General features: G+C 37.9%; 1 protein-coding gene and 1 long non-coding RNA gene across 6 annotated transcripts in view; one reads left to right on the forward strand and one right to left on the reverse strand.

Moving 5' to 3' along the window:
• Window positions 1-18,227, reverse strand: part of PACRG (parkin coregulated) — a 243,531-nt gene that overhangs the window by 56,405 nt on the left and 168,899 nt on the right. The gene's annotated exons all lie outside the window — the stretch shown is intronic.
• LOC139827566 (uncharacterized) overlaps window positions 1-18,227 on the forward strand; it is a 32,558-nt gene that overhangs the window by 10,103 nt on the left and 4,228 nt on the right. The window contains exons 2-6 of one of the 3 annotated variants that reach the window (XR_011738339.1): window positions 218-332; window positions 9,669-9,874; window positions 13,174-13,263; window positions 14,623-14,726; window positions 15,899-16,400. This is a non-coding gene — a long non-coding RNA (uncharacterized lncRNA). Of the gene's footprint in view, window positions 1-217; window positions 333-9,668; window positions 9,875-13,173; window positions 13,264-14,622; window positions 14,727-15,898; window positions 16,697-18,227 lie in introns of those variants that run through there. The other 2 variants (XR_011738338.1, XR_011738340.1) reach the window with 2 other exon arrangements.

Below are 18,227 nucleotides of genomic sequence, written 5' to 3' on the forward strand. Positions count from 1 at the left end.
CTTCTGACCTCTGCCACTAGCGCCAACAGGCAATCGGACTGCATATAACACTCCAAGTAACAATTTCTCCTGCTGCCCATAATGCAAAAACTGTACAGCAATCCTAGTCCAGCAACCTTGCCCTGAAATTCTCCTGTCAAGTCACTGACATCATTATATGTATGAGATGGCTACTGAATTAATTTGTGAACGTGTACTATGTTTTGTTTCTTTCTAGAAACCTGAAATTGTTACTAGAAGGAACGGATAAAGTTCAGCCAAAGTGTGTTAAATACTAGATGGCTTTTGAAGATGATCAAATGTTTGGCAACAACAGAAAAGATTTCCTTAGAGTAAGTTTCATCATCACAAATATTTTTCTTGTTCTACAGAACAGGTGCAGTTTCAGAGAAGAAAAACATGGGATAAGCATTTTTGTGTCTTGGGCCTGAATGTCTCTGGCTACTCTGGTAACTTCTGTTCAGCTTACAGACAGGTTGAGAGGGGAAAACAATTGCTTAGAACAGAAAAGGTAGGAACAAGTAAAATTTCCAAATTAAAACATGATCCAAAGTGAATATTGTCCAAAGCTTGACTTAAACTGAATATACTTTTTTTTTTGCCTTCAACATTTCCTGGGATTGTCAACATACCATAGAAAAATCCTGATTTTAGAGGACTTGACTTCTTTCTGGAAGTCTTTTCAAAGAACCTGTTTTCAATTATTCAGGTTGGTTAGGAGAAGCATTGAAAGGCAAGGTAAACTTTTGATTATCAATATACGCTGCAATAGAACTTGAAAACTTCAGAAATTTAAATGAAATATAAGGAAAGGGGTTTTTTGTTGTTGAAAGAGAGCAGGTCATATGATGAAGAAATGTTTATTTGCTAGTGTGTTTGGTACTTTATCCTTTTATCTTGTTACTCTTCTTTCAGTTTTAAAATATATTTGTTCCAGGTGTCAAAACTTCTAGGCAAAGAGTATACCTATCCAAAGTACCACACTGGATCTGATTTAGGTTTAAACTGTCAGTATCTCAGTATCCTAGAGAAACTAAATTATATAATGAAACCATCAGTTTTTCTGTACCTCAGACTCCCAAGCCTACTTCAGTTACTTTTGAGAAGACAAATATTGTCTTTACTGCTACCACATATTTCGAGTATAAATTAATCCCATTGGCATACAGATTTATCCCAAAAGGCATTTTTGCAGGATTTTGTAAAATGTAAAGAGAATGAAGCTACTTTGGACCAGCATAACAGGAGTGTTCAATAGACAAATTTCCTCATTGGAAACTGTTATAAATGGAGAATGAGAGGAGTATCATCAGGCAGCCAGGTTAACCTACACCTGATCAGTTATGTAAAGAGAGGAAATCTGTCCCGTGGGGAAGACCGATGTAGGGTCTTAAATTTAGGGGTAAATTTTTCAGTGTTTGACTTTTAGAAATTATAATTTTAAAATTAGTAAAAAGTTCCTGATGTTTTTTTGGTGTAAATACTGTACTCGATCCAGTAGTCAAGTACATTTTCCCACAACAAAATGATTCTCATACTTTACAAAACCAGCTCATGGCAGCTAAACTTTTAGGTTCGAGTTAAAAAGTCTGCTTACAGCTTTCTTTTTGGGGGAGAAATTGTTCACGTTTTGAATCAAATTACCTTTAAAAGAAATATGGAAGGATTAGACCCCCTGTTTGAAAAAAAATCTTCAGAACTTCAAGTTTTGTGAATACACTAGTGTCCTGGCAGGATTAACTCTATGGAGGTATATTTAGCCCTTCTCTGCCTGAATATACCATTATTATGCTTAAGTAAATGATTAATATACCAGAAAATGTATAGTTTAAGGAGCTTACCAGTTTAAGGTTGCTATAGACATCCTATGCTTTCCAGTTGTTAAAGTGGACTGATGCACAAAGAGGGAAAGAAATGGCAGGACAAAAATTGGAAGAATATTTGATGGCAAGTCAATTTGGTTGATAATGGCCTAAGAATACTCCCTTCTGTCCATTTTCCTCATCTTACTGTGCTCCTCTGTGTGGAGAGTCTCTGGCTGTGTGCTGTGAACAAGCCAGGGCTTGATGCGGCTGTGCTACACGGAAGGATTTCCCTGAGACACCAGAGACAAAAGGAAGGTAAACAGAAGCCGCTCTGCCCTCGACCTAGGCTGCAGGAGGGGCGTTGCCGCTGCGCATGAACAGTCTGTGAACAGTGCCCTGCAGCCAATCACCATAGTGGGGGGGCATGAGTGACTGTGAGTGTAACCAATTGTAGCCTGCGCTTGCCGCATGGCCTTTTGGTATAGAGTATATAAGGCTTGGAAAAACGTGGTCTCGGGGACATTGATATTCAGTGTTGTTTAAGAGTTCATTAAAGAGTACGGATGGTAAATTCACATTGAATTAGACTCCTTACTCTCGCCCGGCCCGCCCGTTCGATCAAAGAGCTTATGCCGGCGTCTGGATTCGTCGAATTTGCTACCACCACATTTGGTAGCAGAGGATGGTTCGTTAGCAGAAAATAACGCTTCGGATCTACATATGGTAGCAGAAGGATGGATCGTTAGCAAAGCATATCGCTCCGGATCGAAATTACTGCGGTGAGCAGCGTTCATAAAAACGGAGCCAAGCCGGGGTGTGGGATAGTGTGCTTAGTCCGGTATCAAAAGACGGGCACCAGTCGAGCTGGCCACTCGCATCCTACGTTAAGACCGCGCTGATAAGATAATGGATATTGAAACAGCCGCGGCACTGCTGACGACTATTCTCTCTAAGAGAGGTATTGAATCGTCACAGGAAAAGCTAATCACATTGATTTTTTTAGCTCAGAAGTGGGGACACTTTGGGGAAGTTCCACTTTTGTTTTCCCCAACGGAATGGAGATCAGTGGGGGACACTATGTGGGACAAAACTATCAGAGGGGAAGAAGAGAAAGAAATTAAAGCTGTGAGAGAATTGTGGAAAACCGTATTAGAATCATTAGAAGTTATGAAATCGGAACAACGTGCCGCCCTAAGAGCCGCGGAGGCGCTTGTCCCAGAACAAACCTGGACTGATAAAACTTGTCGTCCAAAAGAAAAGAGGGGCCTGTGGGCTACTCTGTGGGGTCTGCCTGCCGTTCGGGGTGGTCGCGGGGTCCCGGCTCAGCCAATACTTTCACAATCCGATCTGCAACGCGGATTAGAAACCGCGCGGCTCGTAAACAAAGAACCGGAAGTTTCCCCCTCCGAGTCTCTGGGGCAATGTGCCAAGAAGGCGGAAGTGCAACTAGTCGACTGTCCGGATGTGGGAGGCCCTGAGTGCCGCCCTCCTCCTACCGCTCCGCCTCTGCCCTGCCCCGAGCCGGACGCCCCCCCTCCCTCCGAGAAAAGCGCCGGACCGGCCGTGGCGCAGCCGCCGGGGCCGGGGCCGCCTCAAACTTTGCCTCCGCAAGCACCCGCGGAAGTTTTTTGTGAGCCTCCTCCTACATCATTGGGCTCACCCCAAGCAGTAGAGCAGTTACTGCAAGTCATTACCAACAAGCTTGAACAACTTAACTTAAGAGTGTCAAATGTAGAGAATAATAAGGAACAAATTGAGTTTCAAAAACCAGCTTGCCCTTCACAAACAATGCAATCAAAGGTGCCTATAGATTCTACTGACCAGCCACAGCCCCGACGTAGCAGATGGTCAGGGGTCATCAAAGATGCCATTCTAGAAGGTGATTGGTCTCCAGCAAAATTAGCCCTACCGGTAATTCAAAATATGAACACTCAGACAGCGGTATGGGAACCACACAATTGGAAAATTTTGCAGCAAGCAAAACAAACAACCACAAGCTACGGTATACGTTCAGCAGCTACCAGACACAAAGAGCATCTCCGAACCTGTATCCCAATCAGCGACCAACTGTGAACCAGGCTTCTTTCACCTCAACAAGCCAAGCACCGCAGGAAGCCTCGGAGTTGATGTGGAGACAGCAGTAGATATAACATTGACCAATACTGCAATTCACAGAATACCAACGAATGCTAAAGGACCTTTATTTCGACAAGATAGTCTCATTGGAGGCCTATTGATTGGCCGTTCTTCTGCTAGTATCAAAGGTCTTATAGTAATACCAGGTATAATTGATGCAGATTTCACAGGAACTGTTCAAATCCTGGCCTACACTCTGCATCCGCCAATTTTTATTCCTTCTGGGAGTAGAATAGCTCAGGTAGTAGCACTGGAAAACTGCCTACCAATGCTTCCAGGAGTTCCTCCAGCATCCTCAACACAAAGGCGTGATAAAGGATTTGGATCGACAGGTCCTGCAGTTTGCTTCACCTCATCAATGACTCAGCGTCCCATGTTACGTGTGCAACTATTTCAGTCTGATTCTACTGTTGTTGTAGAGGTAAATGCAATGCTTGATACTGGAGCTGATGTCTCCATCATTAGTCAATTCAAATGGCCACGAAATTGGAAACTTCAAAAATCAATCTCTTCCACTGTAGCTGGAGTAGGGGGTCAAACTACTCCAAACATAAGTGTTGATCCCATTTCGATTAGTTTCCCTGAAGGTCAATGTGTTACCCTTAGGGTGTATGTGATGGAATTGCCAAGCAGCCTTGAGGCGCTTATTGGCCGTGACGTCTTGGGGCAACTTGGTGCCGTGTTAACTACTTCACCTTTTCCTTAGTGGTCACTGGAAAGCAGTTGCCCAACCCTCCATTGACCTGGCTAACAGATAGCCCAGTTTGGGTTGACCAGTGGCCATTAACAGAAGAGCGACTGCAAAAGGCACGTGAATTAGTAGAAGAGCAATTAGTTGCAGGCCATATCAAGCCTTCTACTAGTCCATGGAATACCCCAATTTTTGTAATACCAAAAAAGAGTGGAAAGTGGCGATTATTACATGACTTGCGAAAGGTAAATGATCAAATGCAAGCCATGGGTGCTTTACAGCCTGGATTACCATCACCTGTAATGTTACCAGAAAATTGGCATATTCTAATTATAGATTTAAAGGATTGTTTCTTTACCATTCCTTTACATGAACAAGATACACAGCGTTTTGCATTTACACTGCCTTCAGTAAACAAAGCGGAACCAGCTAAAAGGTATGAGTGGGTAGTGCTACCGCAAGGTATGAAAAATTCTCCTACACTGTGCCAAATGTATGTTGCATGGGCACTTCAACCTATTCGTGCATCATGGAAACAAACAATTATTTATCATTATATGGATGATATTCTGTTCTGTCAACAAGCTGAGTTCACAGAAAGTTCCATAGTCCAAATTACGATCAAACTCAAAGAAAAGGGGTTGGTTATAGCTCCAGAGAAAGTTCAAAAGTCTGCACCTTGGAAATACCTTGGTTGGTCCATTTGTGATGCACAGATTCGTCCACAAAAAATTGAATTACATACTGATTTACAAACATTAAATGATGTCCAAAAATTGTTAGGGGACATACAATGGATTAGAAATTGCGTAGGCATTACTAACAATGATATAGCACCTCTTACTTCACTTCTAAAAGGAGGTGATCCAGCTAAGAAAATAAGCTTAGAGTCCGTGCATCTCAAATGTCTTTCTGATATTACACAAAAAGTACAGACAAATTGGTCTAGCCGAAGACTTTCTGATCGACCAATTTCCCTCCTTATTAGCAATCTAGAACATCCGTGTGCAATCATCTGCCAGTGGCAAAACAAAAACGGGGAATTCCCCATAGATGTTGCTACAGATTCTTCCTTTTGTGCCACTGTCAGATTGAAAACAGAAAATGATTTGCGATTATTAGAGTGGATTTTTCTCAGTGTCCAGCCAAAATTCAGTATTCAAACGAGACCAGAAGCAATTGGAGAATTGATTCGAAAAGGAAGATCTCGAATATTAGAAATTAGCGGTCAGGAACCAGATGACATCAGTATTCCGATAAATGGAGCCGATTTAGAATGGTGGCTGAGACATTCGATGCCTATACAGAATGCATTATTAGGATTTATAGGCAAGGTACATTCACGACAACCAAAAGGTAAACTATGGCAATTCCTTAGAACAAATCAGTGGTTAGAGAGAAGCAAAGTAAAAGCAAAACCTGTTGAAGGCCTTACAGTATATACAGATGCAGGAAAACGAAGACACCAGGCAGCATGTGTCTGGCAAGAGAATAGTCAATGGAAACAGCATTTAATTGAAGGTTCAAAAGAGGATTCATTGCAGACTTTAGAGCTCACAGCAGTAATATGGGCCTTAAATAATTGGCTGAAATCTGCTTTAAATGTTGTCACAGATTCTTTGTATGTAGCAGGTGTAATACCCAGAATGGAAAATGCCCTGTTAAGACAATCGAATAATCCTCGATTAGGAAAATTGTTTGTACAATTGAGAGCTATTTTAAATCAAAGAAAAGAACCCTGTTGTGTGATTCACATCCGCAGTCATCAATGGAATCTTGGTCTAGGTGAAGGAAATCAAATTGCAGATAGTTTAGTAAGTTCAGTACAGCACATGCCTCCAACAGATAAATTCCAACAAGCGAGACAAAGTCATGAGAGCTTTCATCAGAATGCCAGAGGTCTCCAAAGACAATTCGATTTAACTTTAAATGAAGCAAGAAGTATTGTACAGGCATGTCCTCAGTGTGGAAGCCAGATGTTAGGTATAGGAATCGGTGTCAATCCTCGAGGTTTAAAAGCCTTAGAATTATGGCAAATGGATGTGACACATGTGCCAGAATTTGGAAGACTTAAATATGTGCATGTCACAATCGATACTTTTTCAAAAATGATATGGGCTACTGCTTTACCAGGAGAAAAAGCACTACATGTATGTAAACATCTTACAGCTTGTTTTGCTGTAATGGGTGTCCCAGAAAAGATTAAGACAGACAATGGCCCTGCCTATGTTAGCCAGAAAGTTAGAACTCTTCTAATGAAATGGGGAGTGAAACACGTTACAGGTATACCTCATTCCCCAACAGGCCAAGGAATCATCGAGAGAGCACATCAAATGATTAAAGGGTATTTGAGCAAACAGAAGCAGGAAGAGTTAGATTGTCAACAGCGTTTAGCAAAGGTGTTGTTTACCTTGAATTATTTATGTCTAACTGGAGATCATGAGGAGCCTCCTGTGATCATTCATCATTATCAGATCAGACTAGGAAGGAAAAACACTTTACCGGAATTCATGGTGAGATATCGTGATCCCACCACTGGATTGTGGAAGGGACCAGTACCTGTTATTTTTAATGGTAGAGGGTATATGTGTCTCTCCACAGATCAAGGTCCATTGTGGGTTCCAAGCCGAGCAGTAAAGCCGGAGTTGAAACAAACTCAACCAAGTCAACTCCCTGCAGCAGAACCCTCGGAGGTCACAGAGTGAGGTGTAACCTTTGCATTGATTTAGCTGTGACATGTATGCATACTATAGTTATATAAGTAGATCTTTAAACACCACTACCTCTTGAGTAAGTTTATCAACACCCAGCACATCGTTTGTTATAAGTTGAGTATCTTTAAACCAAAGTTCTTGGAATTTGTTTAATCAATCCATTGCGATATTTAAATGGCAATGGAATACCTCAGGTTTATTGCAAAGTGCACTGTTTACGTTGATTGTTGTTGTTATTTATATGTTATGTATAAGTTGTTTTTTATCACATATCAAAGAAGGATTAGTACACACAGCTAATCAATCCTGGCTTGTCCAAAAAGAAAAAAAAAAAAAAAAAAGGAGGAATTGTGGAGAGTCTCTGGCTGTGTGCTGTGAACAAGCCAGGGCTTGATGCGGCTGTGCTACACGGAAGGATTTCCCTGAGACACCAGAGACAAAAGGAAGGTAAACAGAAGCCGCTCTGCCCTCGACCTAGGCTGCAGGAGGGGCGTTGCCGCTGCGCATGAACAGTCTGTGAACAGTGCCCTGCAGCCAATCACCATAGTGGGGGGGCATGAGTGACTGTGAGTGTAACCAATTGTAGCCTGCGCTTGCCGCATGGCCTTTTGGTATAGAGTATATAAGGCTTGGAAAAACGTGGTCTCGGGGACATTGATATTCAGTGTTGTTTAAGAGTTCATTAAAGAGTACGGATGGTAAATTCACATTGAATTAGACTCCTTACTCTCGCCCGGCCCGCCCGTTCGATCAAAGAGCTTATGCCGGCGTCTGGATTCGTCGAATTTGCTACCACCACACCTCTGTAACTGTAAGCATCTGTTGGCTTCTTCCTTTTGTCTTTACCTCAGGAATGCTAAGAAATACACACTAAGTCACTGGGAGCTCTGGGAGTTATTCAGCCCTACAGAAAGTCATATTTCATGTTATCTGTCTTAGGACATTCACAGAATTTCCTGATGTACAGGTAACAACTTTGCAGGACAAAAAAGTAGTATAGCTTCAAACTTTCAGATGTTCTATTGCTGGCAAGATTTGGCTCTAGAAATGAGTACTTGACATTGCAAGGTACAATTAGTGAGCAGCCAGTCAAGTTATGTTTAGTATCTTAGAATGACAATGTGTACTACCTTTCATACATACTACTAGTTGCATTTAGCACTGGAAGAAATATATACTTTGGGTGGTTTCTATAATTTACTCCAGAAACATCTTTTCTATAGATGCTGATGATGTAAACACTAAAATTTGAGCCTCTAAACTCAGTTCTGTTAGTTTGGTTTGATACTACCGAAACAGCATTTCTGTAGTAACAGAATAACAAAAAAACATTTTCTTCCAAAAAATCTTAACATACGGTGCTGCATTTTATGTGAAAAATAAAACCAGGAGGAAACAATGTTCTGAAACTCTGATTTAGAACTGGAAACCAAATGAAAATAAATTCTGGTGCAGTACATGGCACCAAAGTATAATGAATAATCGGCTCATAAAATTTCTGAATGAGTCAACTTTTATACTCCAGTCTGCATTTGTCACTGAGTATTCCTTGTTTATTATTTGTTTGTGTTCCCTACCAGGCAGTGTACTTTTTATACGTAAAACAAATGTCTATTTATGGATTTATTTTACATTAAGCAAAGTGAAGTAATTATCTTACTGTGTTGTGTACCCCATCAAAATTAGTCTGACATTTCATTTAGTGGGTTTTAGCTATACAACACTGCAGAAAAATAGGAAATCAATAGAATCGTTAATATGTATTTTGATTAAACTGGGGTAAGATCGTAATTCAATCAATTGATTTTTATTAAAAAAAAAGATCCACCTTTCTAAACTATGTGGCTTCCATTTATGCTGGGGTAGAAATCCTGTAAGAAAAACCAAAATGAAGTGCACTTAAGTTTTTAGATAAAATATTTAGTTAAATTCAGTTTTAAAAGATAAACAAAAAGAAAAATTAGTATGTCGATCTGTCAAACACTGTCATCCTATTTATCTTGCTAGACAATGTCATTGCAAATAATTGCAAGACTATAGAAAAGATGTTTCTGGCATAAATTGCAGAAGCCACCCAAAAGCACAGGATGTACTATTTTAGAATATTAGGAAAGAAAATTACTCTACATTGTACCTGTTCCACTTTAGGAGAAATTAAGGGTGGTAGGTGTACCAGCAACAGAGTAATTTAATGGTTGGAGTACACAATAAGAGATGTGTTCTTGGCACAGTCAACAGGTGGGTATATTTATCTCAGAGACTCAATTTCTCTTTGTACACATATATAAGTAGGTCAATATTGCCTTTTTAAAACACTTACAGATCATCCAGTGGAATACCACAATAATGCAAGGGGATTATACCACAATCATCACAAGATCACAGTAAAATGTGATAAAACAGCTCTGATACATATTATTGAAAAATACAATAAAGGCTGTGAATAACCTTTACTAACACTAGCATCTTCAGAACAAAAATGTGGCTAAGCATTTGAGCTGGACAATTTCTGCTACAAACTTCTAGAGGTAAGTACAGCTGCTCTTGAGCAGCACTCAGAAGCACAGGCTGCCCTCAGTATTATAGGGGAATATTGTCTTGTTCCTGATTCAGTGAAGGGATTTTCCCCATTGGCCAGTGAAACTTCTCCAGTTTCTGGGCTTTCTTGTTGGTCATTCAGGCTGCGGTTCCTAGCTCATACCAGCAGACTGCTATTTTGCTAATGTCTCTCCACATCTTGTTATCTCTGACTTCATCTGTATTTCCACTGTCTTCATTTTGGCAACTCTGATTTGATCATCTCATACTGTGTTAGGCCATTTTGCTTGATAGCAATTTATAATCTTATTTTTGCTGGATCGTATTTACTAGTAGAAAAAATAGCAGGGTAAGGCAAGTACTGGTCCTGGACCAAGAGAATGGTCAGGAATATACAACTGCTGGTGGCAGAGAAAGATGGAAATAGGACGCAGATTAGCTTTGGGCTAATGCAGAACACTGACTTTGTAGAAAAAACCCAAGCCTTCTAATACCAGTCTTATTAGATCTTCATACCCTGATTAATATAAAATTGAAAGAGATTCCAAGAACTATTCCTTCAGTAATAAACTGTAGATTTTAATAAAAAGATACAAATGCAGGGCTATAATAGCTAACAATTGACATAAATTAAGCCATATTGAACGTATTTTTTTAATTATTCCAGTGAACTTAAGAAAAAATAGGTAGGTCCAGATTTAAAACAATCAGATCTTTTTGTCACCAAAAATAAATTGTAAGAACATGTACAATAATGTGCTATATTTAGACCTGATACAAAATAGGAGCACTCTGTAAATGCCCACACAGCCATGTTCACTGTCCACCTTCAAATCCCTATTTAAAATCCTTCTTTGCCATGATGATAAAAACAACCACAACAAAACCCTTGAATACACAACTTCTAGATGACTTTTTTCCTGACTGTTTTCACACTGAACAGAGCCGTTTCGTTGGTTTGTGCTGCCTCTGTCTGTCTTTTTTCTTCTACCTTCTAATGGAAGAGTTGCACTCTAGACTGCGAGGTCTTTTGGGCAGGGAGTGTCCCTTTGTAGCATCTTTGCACTGTGGGGACAAAGGAGTCCAGGGATCTAGAACTCTACAAGGGAGAACACTTGACTTCATGGGCTGTAGGTCCTATATATGACACTTTCTTCTTTGCCCCAGGCTTGAAACGTTCTTCAGGAAGGAGTCAACCATGATTAAACCAAATCAGCATGGAGAAGGATCTCCAGCCACTGATGACATCAGATTTTTGCTACTGTTTTAATCAACCAGACATGGTCCCTTCTGATCTACTGTTCATTCCAGCCCTTTTCTGTTTTATCTCATATTTCTTTCAGTCTCAACCATACTTTTTTCCTATTCTCATATCTGCTCTGTCTCTTTCTTTCACTCATTCTTCTATATGCATTTCTCCTTCTTTAAATATTACTTAAAAATAAATTGAATGTGAAGCCTTGCACCTTTGGCTTTATGGGTGTTGTAGATGCCCACTGTAAAGAAGCTGGTACTTATTCATGGTGTATTAAAAAAGCGCAGTGAGAGAAGCAGAAAGAATTTTTATAGTTTTGGTGAGGCTAATTCTTGAATATTTGTATTGATCCTGTGTCTTGCTAGAAAAAAAAAAAATGGTGAAAAATTGGCAGAGGTACAGCAAAGATCCACAAGGCCTGAGAAAACACCATACAATGTGAAACTCCAGAAGTGCAATGTGTTTTAACTATTTAGAAAGAAGACTGAAAAGTAACTTGACTACAGGACATAAGTATCTTCATGTGAAGAAAACACTATCTGCTAAAAAGCTCTTTGATCTTAGGAAGAGGGGTAGAATCAAAAGCTGAGTACTGAAGTAAAATTCAAATGCAAATTGAAAATTCAATGCAAATTAGGCATGCAATTTCAACTGCAAGATCATCTGGTCACTAGAAGAAATGCAAAGCAAAAAAGGTCTTCAATTAGGGCGTGGATGCCTTTGTGGAAGCTAAAATTCTGTCAGACTTTACGCTCCCCCTTTTCCGATTAGAGACATGGTATATTTAAACACAATTTATCACGCATCAACATCAAAGTTGATGGTCTGCTTATCTCTTTGGCTTTGAAATCTATGAATCTAATGACATTCAGCAACTCAGTGGCCTCAGTTTTACCGATCTTGCCTGTTCATTCTTCTCCTGATTCCACAGTTACTGTGCAGTGGCTGGCTGTTTAATATAGAACATTCTTTTAAAACACTGAGTTAAAATATTAACTCTTCTGAAGTCTCAAAACCTGCTTCCAGGTCTGTGGCAAAGTAGAAAGATTACCTACCTTATATCACTTAGTAACTACAGAACTTATGAAGTCTTAGTTTATGAAGTTTGTTGCTTGTTAAGGTTGTGGGGACCAGGATCATTAGTAAAATTAGGCTCTTTCATTAAATCATCTCAATGAATATACTAACTACAAATTCTGTGGTGCAGTTCGAGAAAGCCAAGACATATTAGTCTAGATGTTTTCAGGACATTTGGTGCATCTCCCCCTCTAAAAAAAAAAAAAAATATATATATATATATATATATATATATTTATATAGACTGCAACTGTATTGATGAAACTAACAGGACCAAGCACTATTCCAGTACTGCTCATAACTGTTTTAACAGCTATGTTTTAACTGTTAGCAGGCACCCAGGCATAAATGCTGAGCCGCTACAGAAAAGGCTCAGGATACTCAGGATATTTTATTTGCTAGTACAGTCATAGCCATAGAATCTAAGGCTATACACACAAGGCAATTTCTTCCTTTAAGAACTGGATTAAAATATCTCTTTAATAAATCTATCCAGTCCTATCTTAAAGGCCATTATAGAGTCCCCAATATGATACCCAAATTATTCCAGGGCATAATAATTACACTTGAAACTAGAATTTAATGTAAGTTGAGTCTGAAGCTAACAACTTTTAGTCTCTGGAAATTGTATTATTCCCTGTTGGCAAAATTGAGTGCTACCAAGAGCTTCTACCCATTTCTGTGATGAGTAGCTATGTCAAATGACTAAGTCCTCTCTCAACAGTTTCTGTAGTGGATAAAGGACTAAACTGAAGCCCGTGAATTTAATGTTTCAGGACGTCTTTTCTCATTCTAGAACACTCTGAAATCTTTCCAATATTTCATATTCTTCTTGGTGTGAATATCCACTTTGAACACAGCACTGTCACGATAATTTATAATGAAATGTGCACAGAAACCTTCTACTTCTACTTGATAGTTCTCCTGTAAACATGGTGTTATCCCATTTAACCATAGCACTGCACTGAGAATTCCTGCTGAGGAACTGATCTTCAATGACCTTATGTTCTTTTCTGAGTCATCATTTTCAAAGACAAGCTCTATTACGTAGGTACAAGCTGTGGACTTCGTTTCTGAGTTTACTACTTTGCACCTAGCTATAGTAAAACAAATTTATTTCACTACTATCTGGTGATTAAAGTAACTTTTGATTTGTCTTACTGTTTTCATAACTTAGCAGATGTTGTCTGCAAAGGTTTTGTATCTTATTTGTATGATCAGTCAAAACACCGATGTACATCCAGTCAGGAAATAACTCCCTTTGAGAGATGTCTTTGCCTGTGGCCCTTGGTATCTTCCTACAAATGGCTGCATTTTGACATCTGCTTGTAAGCCAGTCCTTAATACACTAGTATATCTGATTAATTCCATATATTACACTTCTAACCAAAACAAATCGATTGAAAGATCCATGTATGCTGCATCAGCATGCATCGTTAAATGGCCTGTTTGCAAAATAAATGCTGTTGATATTTAACATCAATTTAACAAACTTAAATTAATTGGCAGAGTTTACCTCTTCTGTTTATTTCATTTTTGATTTGCCAAAGTAATCTCTCCATTGAATTAGAATAACTAGTATTCTTCTGGATATGCTATATGAAAATCCAGAGTTACACGTGAACTGAAAATGTGATCAAATTAATGTTGTTGATTTTTTGAACAGGTAAAAAAAGAATATATTCGTCTCTAACTCAGGTCAATTATTATTATAGAAAATAATTGTGAACATTTTCTGTGATTCAAATGAAAGATTTGAAGTTAAAAGATTTTTAAAAAATTTCTCATTAAAATAACACAGAGCAAAACAGTGGCATAGTATGTTACTTTGGGTTTCTTTAGTTTCAGGTACTTAAAGCTTCCTAAATGTGTTATTTACAACAGACGTAAATACTGACTAAAATTTCCCAGATTTTAGTGTGTTTGATTAACAACACAAAGTATTTCTATACCTTTCATCTTTATTTTTCTACTTATCTTAAAACTTGTGATAGAATAATGATTTACAGAAATATCTTGCATTTACAGCCAAATCCATGCTATACCCTTACTCCCACTAGTGTCACATATTCCAGCCCACTTTGCTACTTGTCAGATATTTCACTTGCCGTTAGTCTGGTCCCTGATGCTCTAAAGTGCCACATGATAGGAGATATGTATATATAGAGAGATAAAGATTGCTCTATAAATTTGGATTGTTTACTTGAACTTACATATGCAAATGTGTTAAAAGTTAATCATTTCTAAATCAGAGCACATGATGCTCTGGAGTTTTAATGTTTGTATTTAGAAATTGGTCTCAGCAACCTTAACATACTAGCACATCTTCCGTAGTTGTAGCAATCATGAAAGAAACTGCAATGCAAATTGGTCATTGATTTTTTTTCTTTTGCTTAATGTTTGTAGTTAATTTCAAAGGATGGAGAGAAGATTCTATTTTCTAGTGGCTGAAGTTCAATAAGAATATAATAAAACATTGTTACAGCCAACTTTTCACAATGAAATTTCTGGTAAAGTCTCACTTTTTCATTATGTTTTAATACAGTCAAAGCAATGTTATAGAGAATTAAGCCCCCATAATATTGAAGAATTATCAGAGTACATGGGATTTGTTATATTTTAATTTAAATGAAGACATTGTCATCTATTTGGTGCTGATTTAAGAACACACACTTGAAACATTTCATACCTAAATCAATAATGAACAGCATGTGTTTCCCTGCACTTCTGTTCTGAGTGATTCATCTGAAAACTGTGTGGAATGAAAATTAAGAGCAAGTGTTGTGACATACTGTGTTCTTTGATGGAATGATGTTTTTATTTGATATTGCACCATTCTTTTCAGTGCAAGATTTTTGCGAATTGTCTTAAGTGGCCAGGGAGCCCTAGAGGTATATCAGCTAACACAAGGTTTTTAAACCTGTAATTCAGCAGGTAGAACTGGTTTATCAGCTGTAAGAGCCAAATCAAAACATCTCATTTTCTCTACTAAACTGTGTGTTGTTGTTTTGGCTGTTTTGTTTTTGTAATAGTAGTAGAATTTTGTTGCCTAATTCTTGTATTTTTAACTTCTTTTGCCACTGAACCAAACTCTGCAAAAGGCAAGCTATTTAAACAAGCTGAAAAATTTATTTACCAGTCTTTATACTATGCCATAATTTTCATATGTATATATACTCTTTAGCTGCACGTCATGTTAAGAAGTGTTAAAAAATTTCTTATGGGGAAGATAGTAAATCCATACTCTACCCACATGTTTTGTTCACATGAAAATGTGAAATGTTTTTGCTTTACATGCAATTCAATAACAAAGAAGATAATATATAAATAATTAAAGACATTACACTAGTTGCAGAAGGCAAGATCCTAACAATAGCAAATGTCAACTGTCTGCATCACAAACAAGATTTGGCACAGGGACATGTAGGGAGAAAACTGAGTGATATTGAAGTCGATAGCAAAACCTCTGCTAATATGAATACTCTGGAGTTTTTATTGGGTGTTTAAAATAAAAGTGAATAAGCATGTATAATTTAAACTGAAACCAAACAAGCTGATTTTTCAAGGAAATAAAAAAGGACTGCACTCAAAATCTGAAAATGAAAATGAGATTTTTTTAACTCCTTTTCATATGCTGTCAAGTATAGTTTCCCATAGCATCTCATTTATCCTTTCGTTACAGTTTCTGGAAAAAAATCTGTGCAGGAAGGTAAGCCTGAAGAGGATATGTTCAGAATCTTGCAAATGAGATGACTAATATGCGTGAAACCATTGGACTCAATATCCTGAGGCATGAGCAAACTGTCACCACTGACTGGTGACTCAGAAGTGCAAATGCTTCCTTCAATCTAAAAAACACTAATGTGGGAGAAAGACAGATGTTACTAAAGAATACAGGACTTGCTCTATAAGGCTGAAGATTAATTTCTCTTCCTGAGCCTAATCAGAAGTTCAGAATGGAAAAAAAAAAAAAAGGCATAAATGCTTCTGATTAAGTATATTTCTGTGTTAGTTACTTCTATTGTATGTGATTTGTATTGCTGTAAACAATCTTCTCCATGCTATTACAGAGCTAAGAGCAGGACCAACCTGTTTTCCACTAGCTGTCTGGATATGGACAGTAGTTAACTAGAGACTGAAGCAATGAAGGTCTTCTACAACTAGTAACTAGTTGAACTAAACAGGTATGGTTTTTTTGTACCTAGCCTACATTACTTTAAATTGTCTAATCTGTTACCTATCATCAGTTAGATTTATTTTCTCCAATACAAACAGAGCGGGTTTTATCTTCAGGGGTCATCACTACAACTGCTAAATAAAGCAGCACAGAGTAATTGTGTAATGTTATTTCAGATCAAAATGCACTTTGGTCAATATTTCTCTTGTTTTGATATATGATGCACATTTTCTATTTTTACCGAATTTACAAAGCTGACTGTTCATTTGCATCCTGCTTCAAATAAAACTGCTGACTATGATCTACCAGGAGTTTATCATGTTGTCACTGATTTTATCATCCTTTTGCCTTTTTCACAATTATAACTGCATATTTTGAGATTAAATCTGTCTGGAATATACTCTATTCTATTGAACAATCTGCAAGCAACAGAGAACCGTAGCATAGCTCTGTCTCCAGCTGGAATCTAGCAGGCTGGTGATTTTGCTCATAGCAGGGCACAGACGGAAGAAACTCATGACTTATTTTCTTGAAATGAGCTAAGTATAAAGGTCTAAAAGGCAGATTTTAAGGCTATTACTGAAGGCAGACTGGCTACATGCAAAAAATGTTTACTCAGAAAATGTGTTGCAAAACTGCATATACAAGAGTATTTCTTGGGAAGAAGAAACATTTCATGGCATTCTAATGACCAGTCTTTATGAAATATAGTGATTGGGAAATCAACTCTGAAACTTCAAGCCAGATATAATTTAGCAAATCAGTTTAGAACAAGAAATATTTTCAAAACTTTTAGAATGTATTACAGTCTCAAGTGAACATGGAGTTTGAATATCAGAAAATATTTTCTCCAATTTTATCAGCTACTTCAATAAAAGAGATATTTCTCTACAAACAATGCCTATCATAATTTCTTACAATTTCACTCAACTCTAATTAAAAAAAAAGTCATTTTGACAGCTCATTCCACCAGATGGAACTGTTCATAATACATTTTAAATGTTCTTGTTCAGACATCAACACATACATTATACACAGTATGTATATGCTGAGAGTCCATCACTGAGAAAAAATAACAGATCTACTAAGCACAGAGAACTTTTTCTAGATAGATTTAACTAAAGAAAAGGAGGGAAGACCAAATTTTAGTTATGAATTCAATTACAGTAGAAATTAGCCATAATCAATATATCCTGGTGTGTGGTGGTTTTGGGGTGTGGGTTTTTTGGTTTTTGGTTTTTTTCCTCAGGAGACTGAATACTTCTGAGTATCCAAGATTTTGCTTCCTAAATGTTTCAAAGTTGAACGTCCTTTAAGGTGCATTGGCATTGATTATTGGCATTTTGGAACAGGAGATAAGTGATTAATGCCATAACAAGAAAACAGTATTTCTTAATAATCAAATGCATACCCTTTTCCTGTGATACACAGTAGCTTTCTGACCCTTTCCTATTGTTCTATGGCAATTATTGCATTATTACTGTGAAATTATGCAGCAAACTTTACACAAGCCATGTATTGTGACTAAATACCTAATAATGCTTAACAAAGATTAAGTGAAAAATAAAATTTAACTAATTAATAAATGAAAATTATTGCACAATAAAGAGGGTGGGTGAGAGAAGAATCCTCGGCCTGTAAGGGGACAGTAGTCCCAGCTCATGCTGGGACTCCAGATTTAGGGTGACAAAAAGCAACTCCCTTAAGCAGAATCATATTCTGTCCTCTTCAGCTCTCTACATTACGCTGAAGATGGACCTTTCTGAGGGAGGAAGCTTCAAACTACCTCTTAGCAGGCCCTTTGTCACTAGTGTCAAAGCTCTATTTGGACAAA

Source organism: Patagioenas fasciata, chromosome 3, assembly GCF_037038585.1.
Source record: "Patagioenas fasciata isolate bPatFas1 chromosome 3, bPatFas1.hap1, whole genome shotgun sequence".
NCBI classification, from domain to species: domain Eukaryota; kingdom Metazoa; phylum Chordata; class Aves; order Columbiformes; family Columbidae; genus Patagioenas; species Patagioenas fasciata.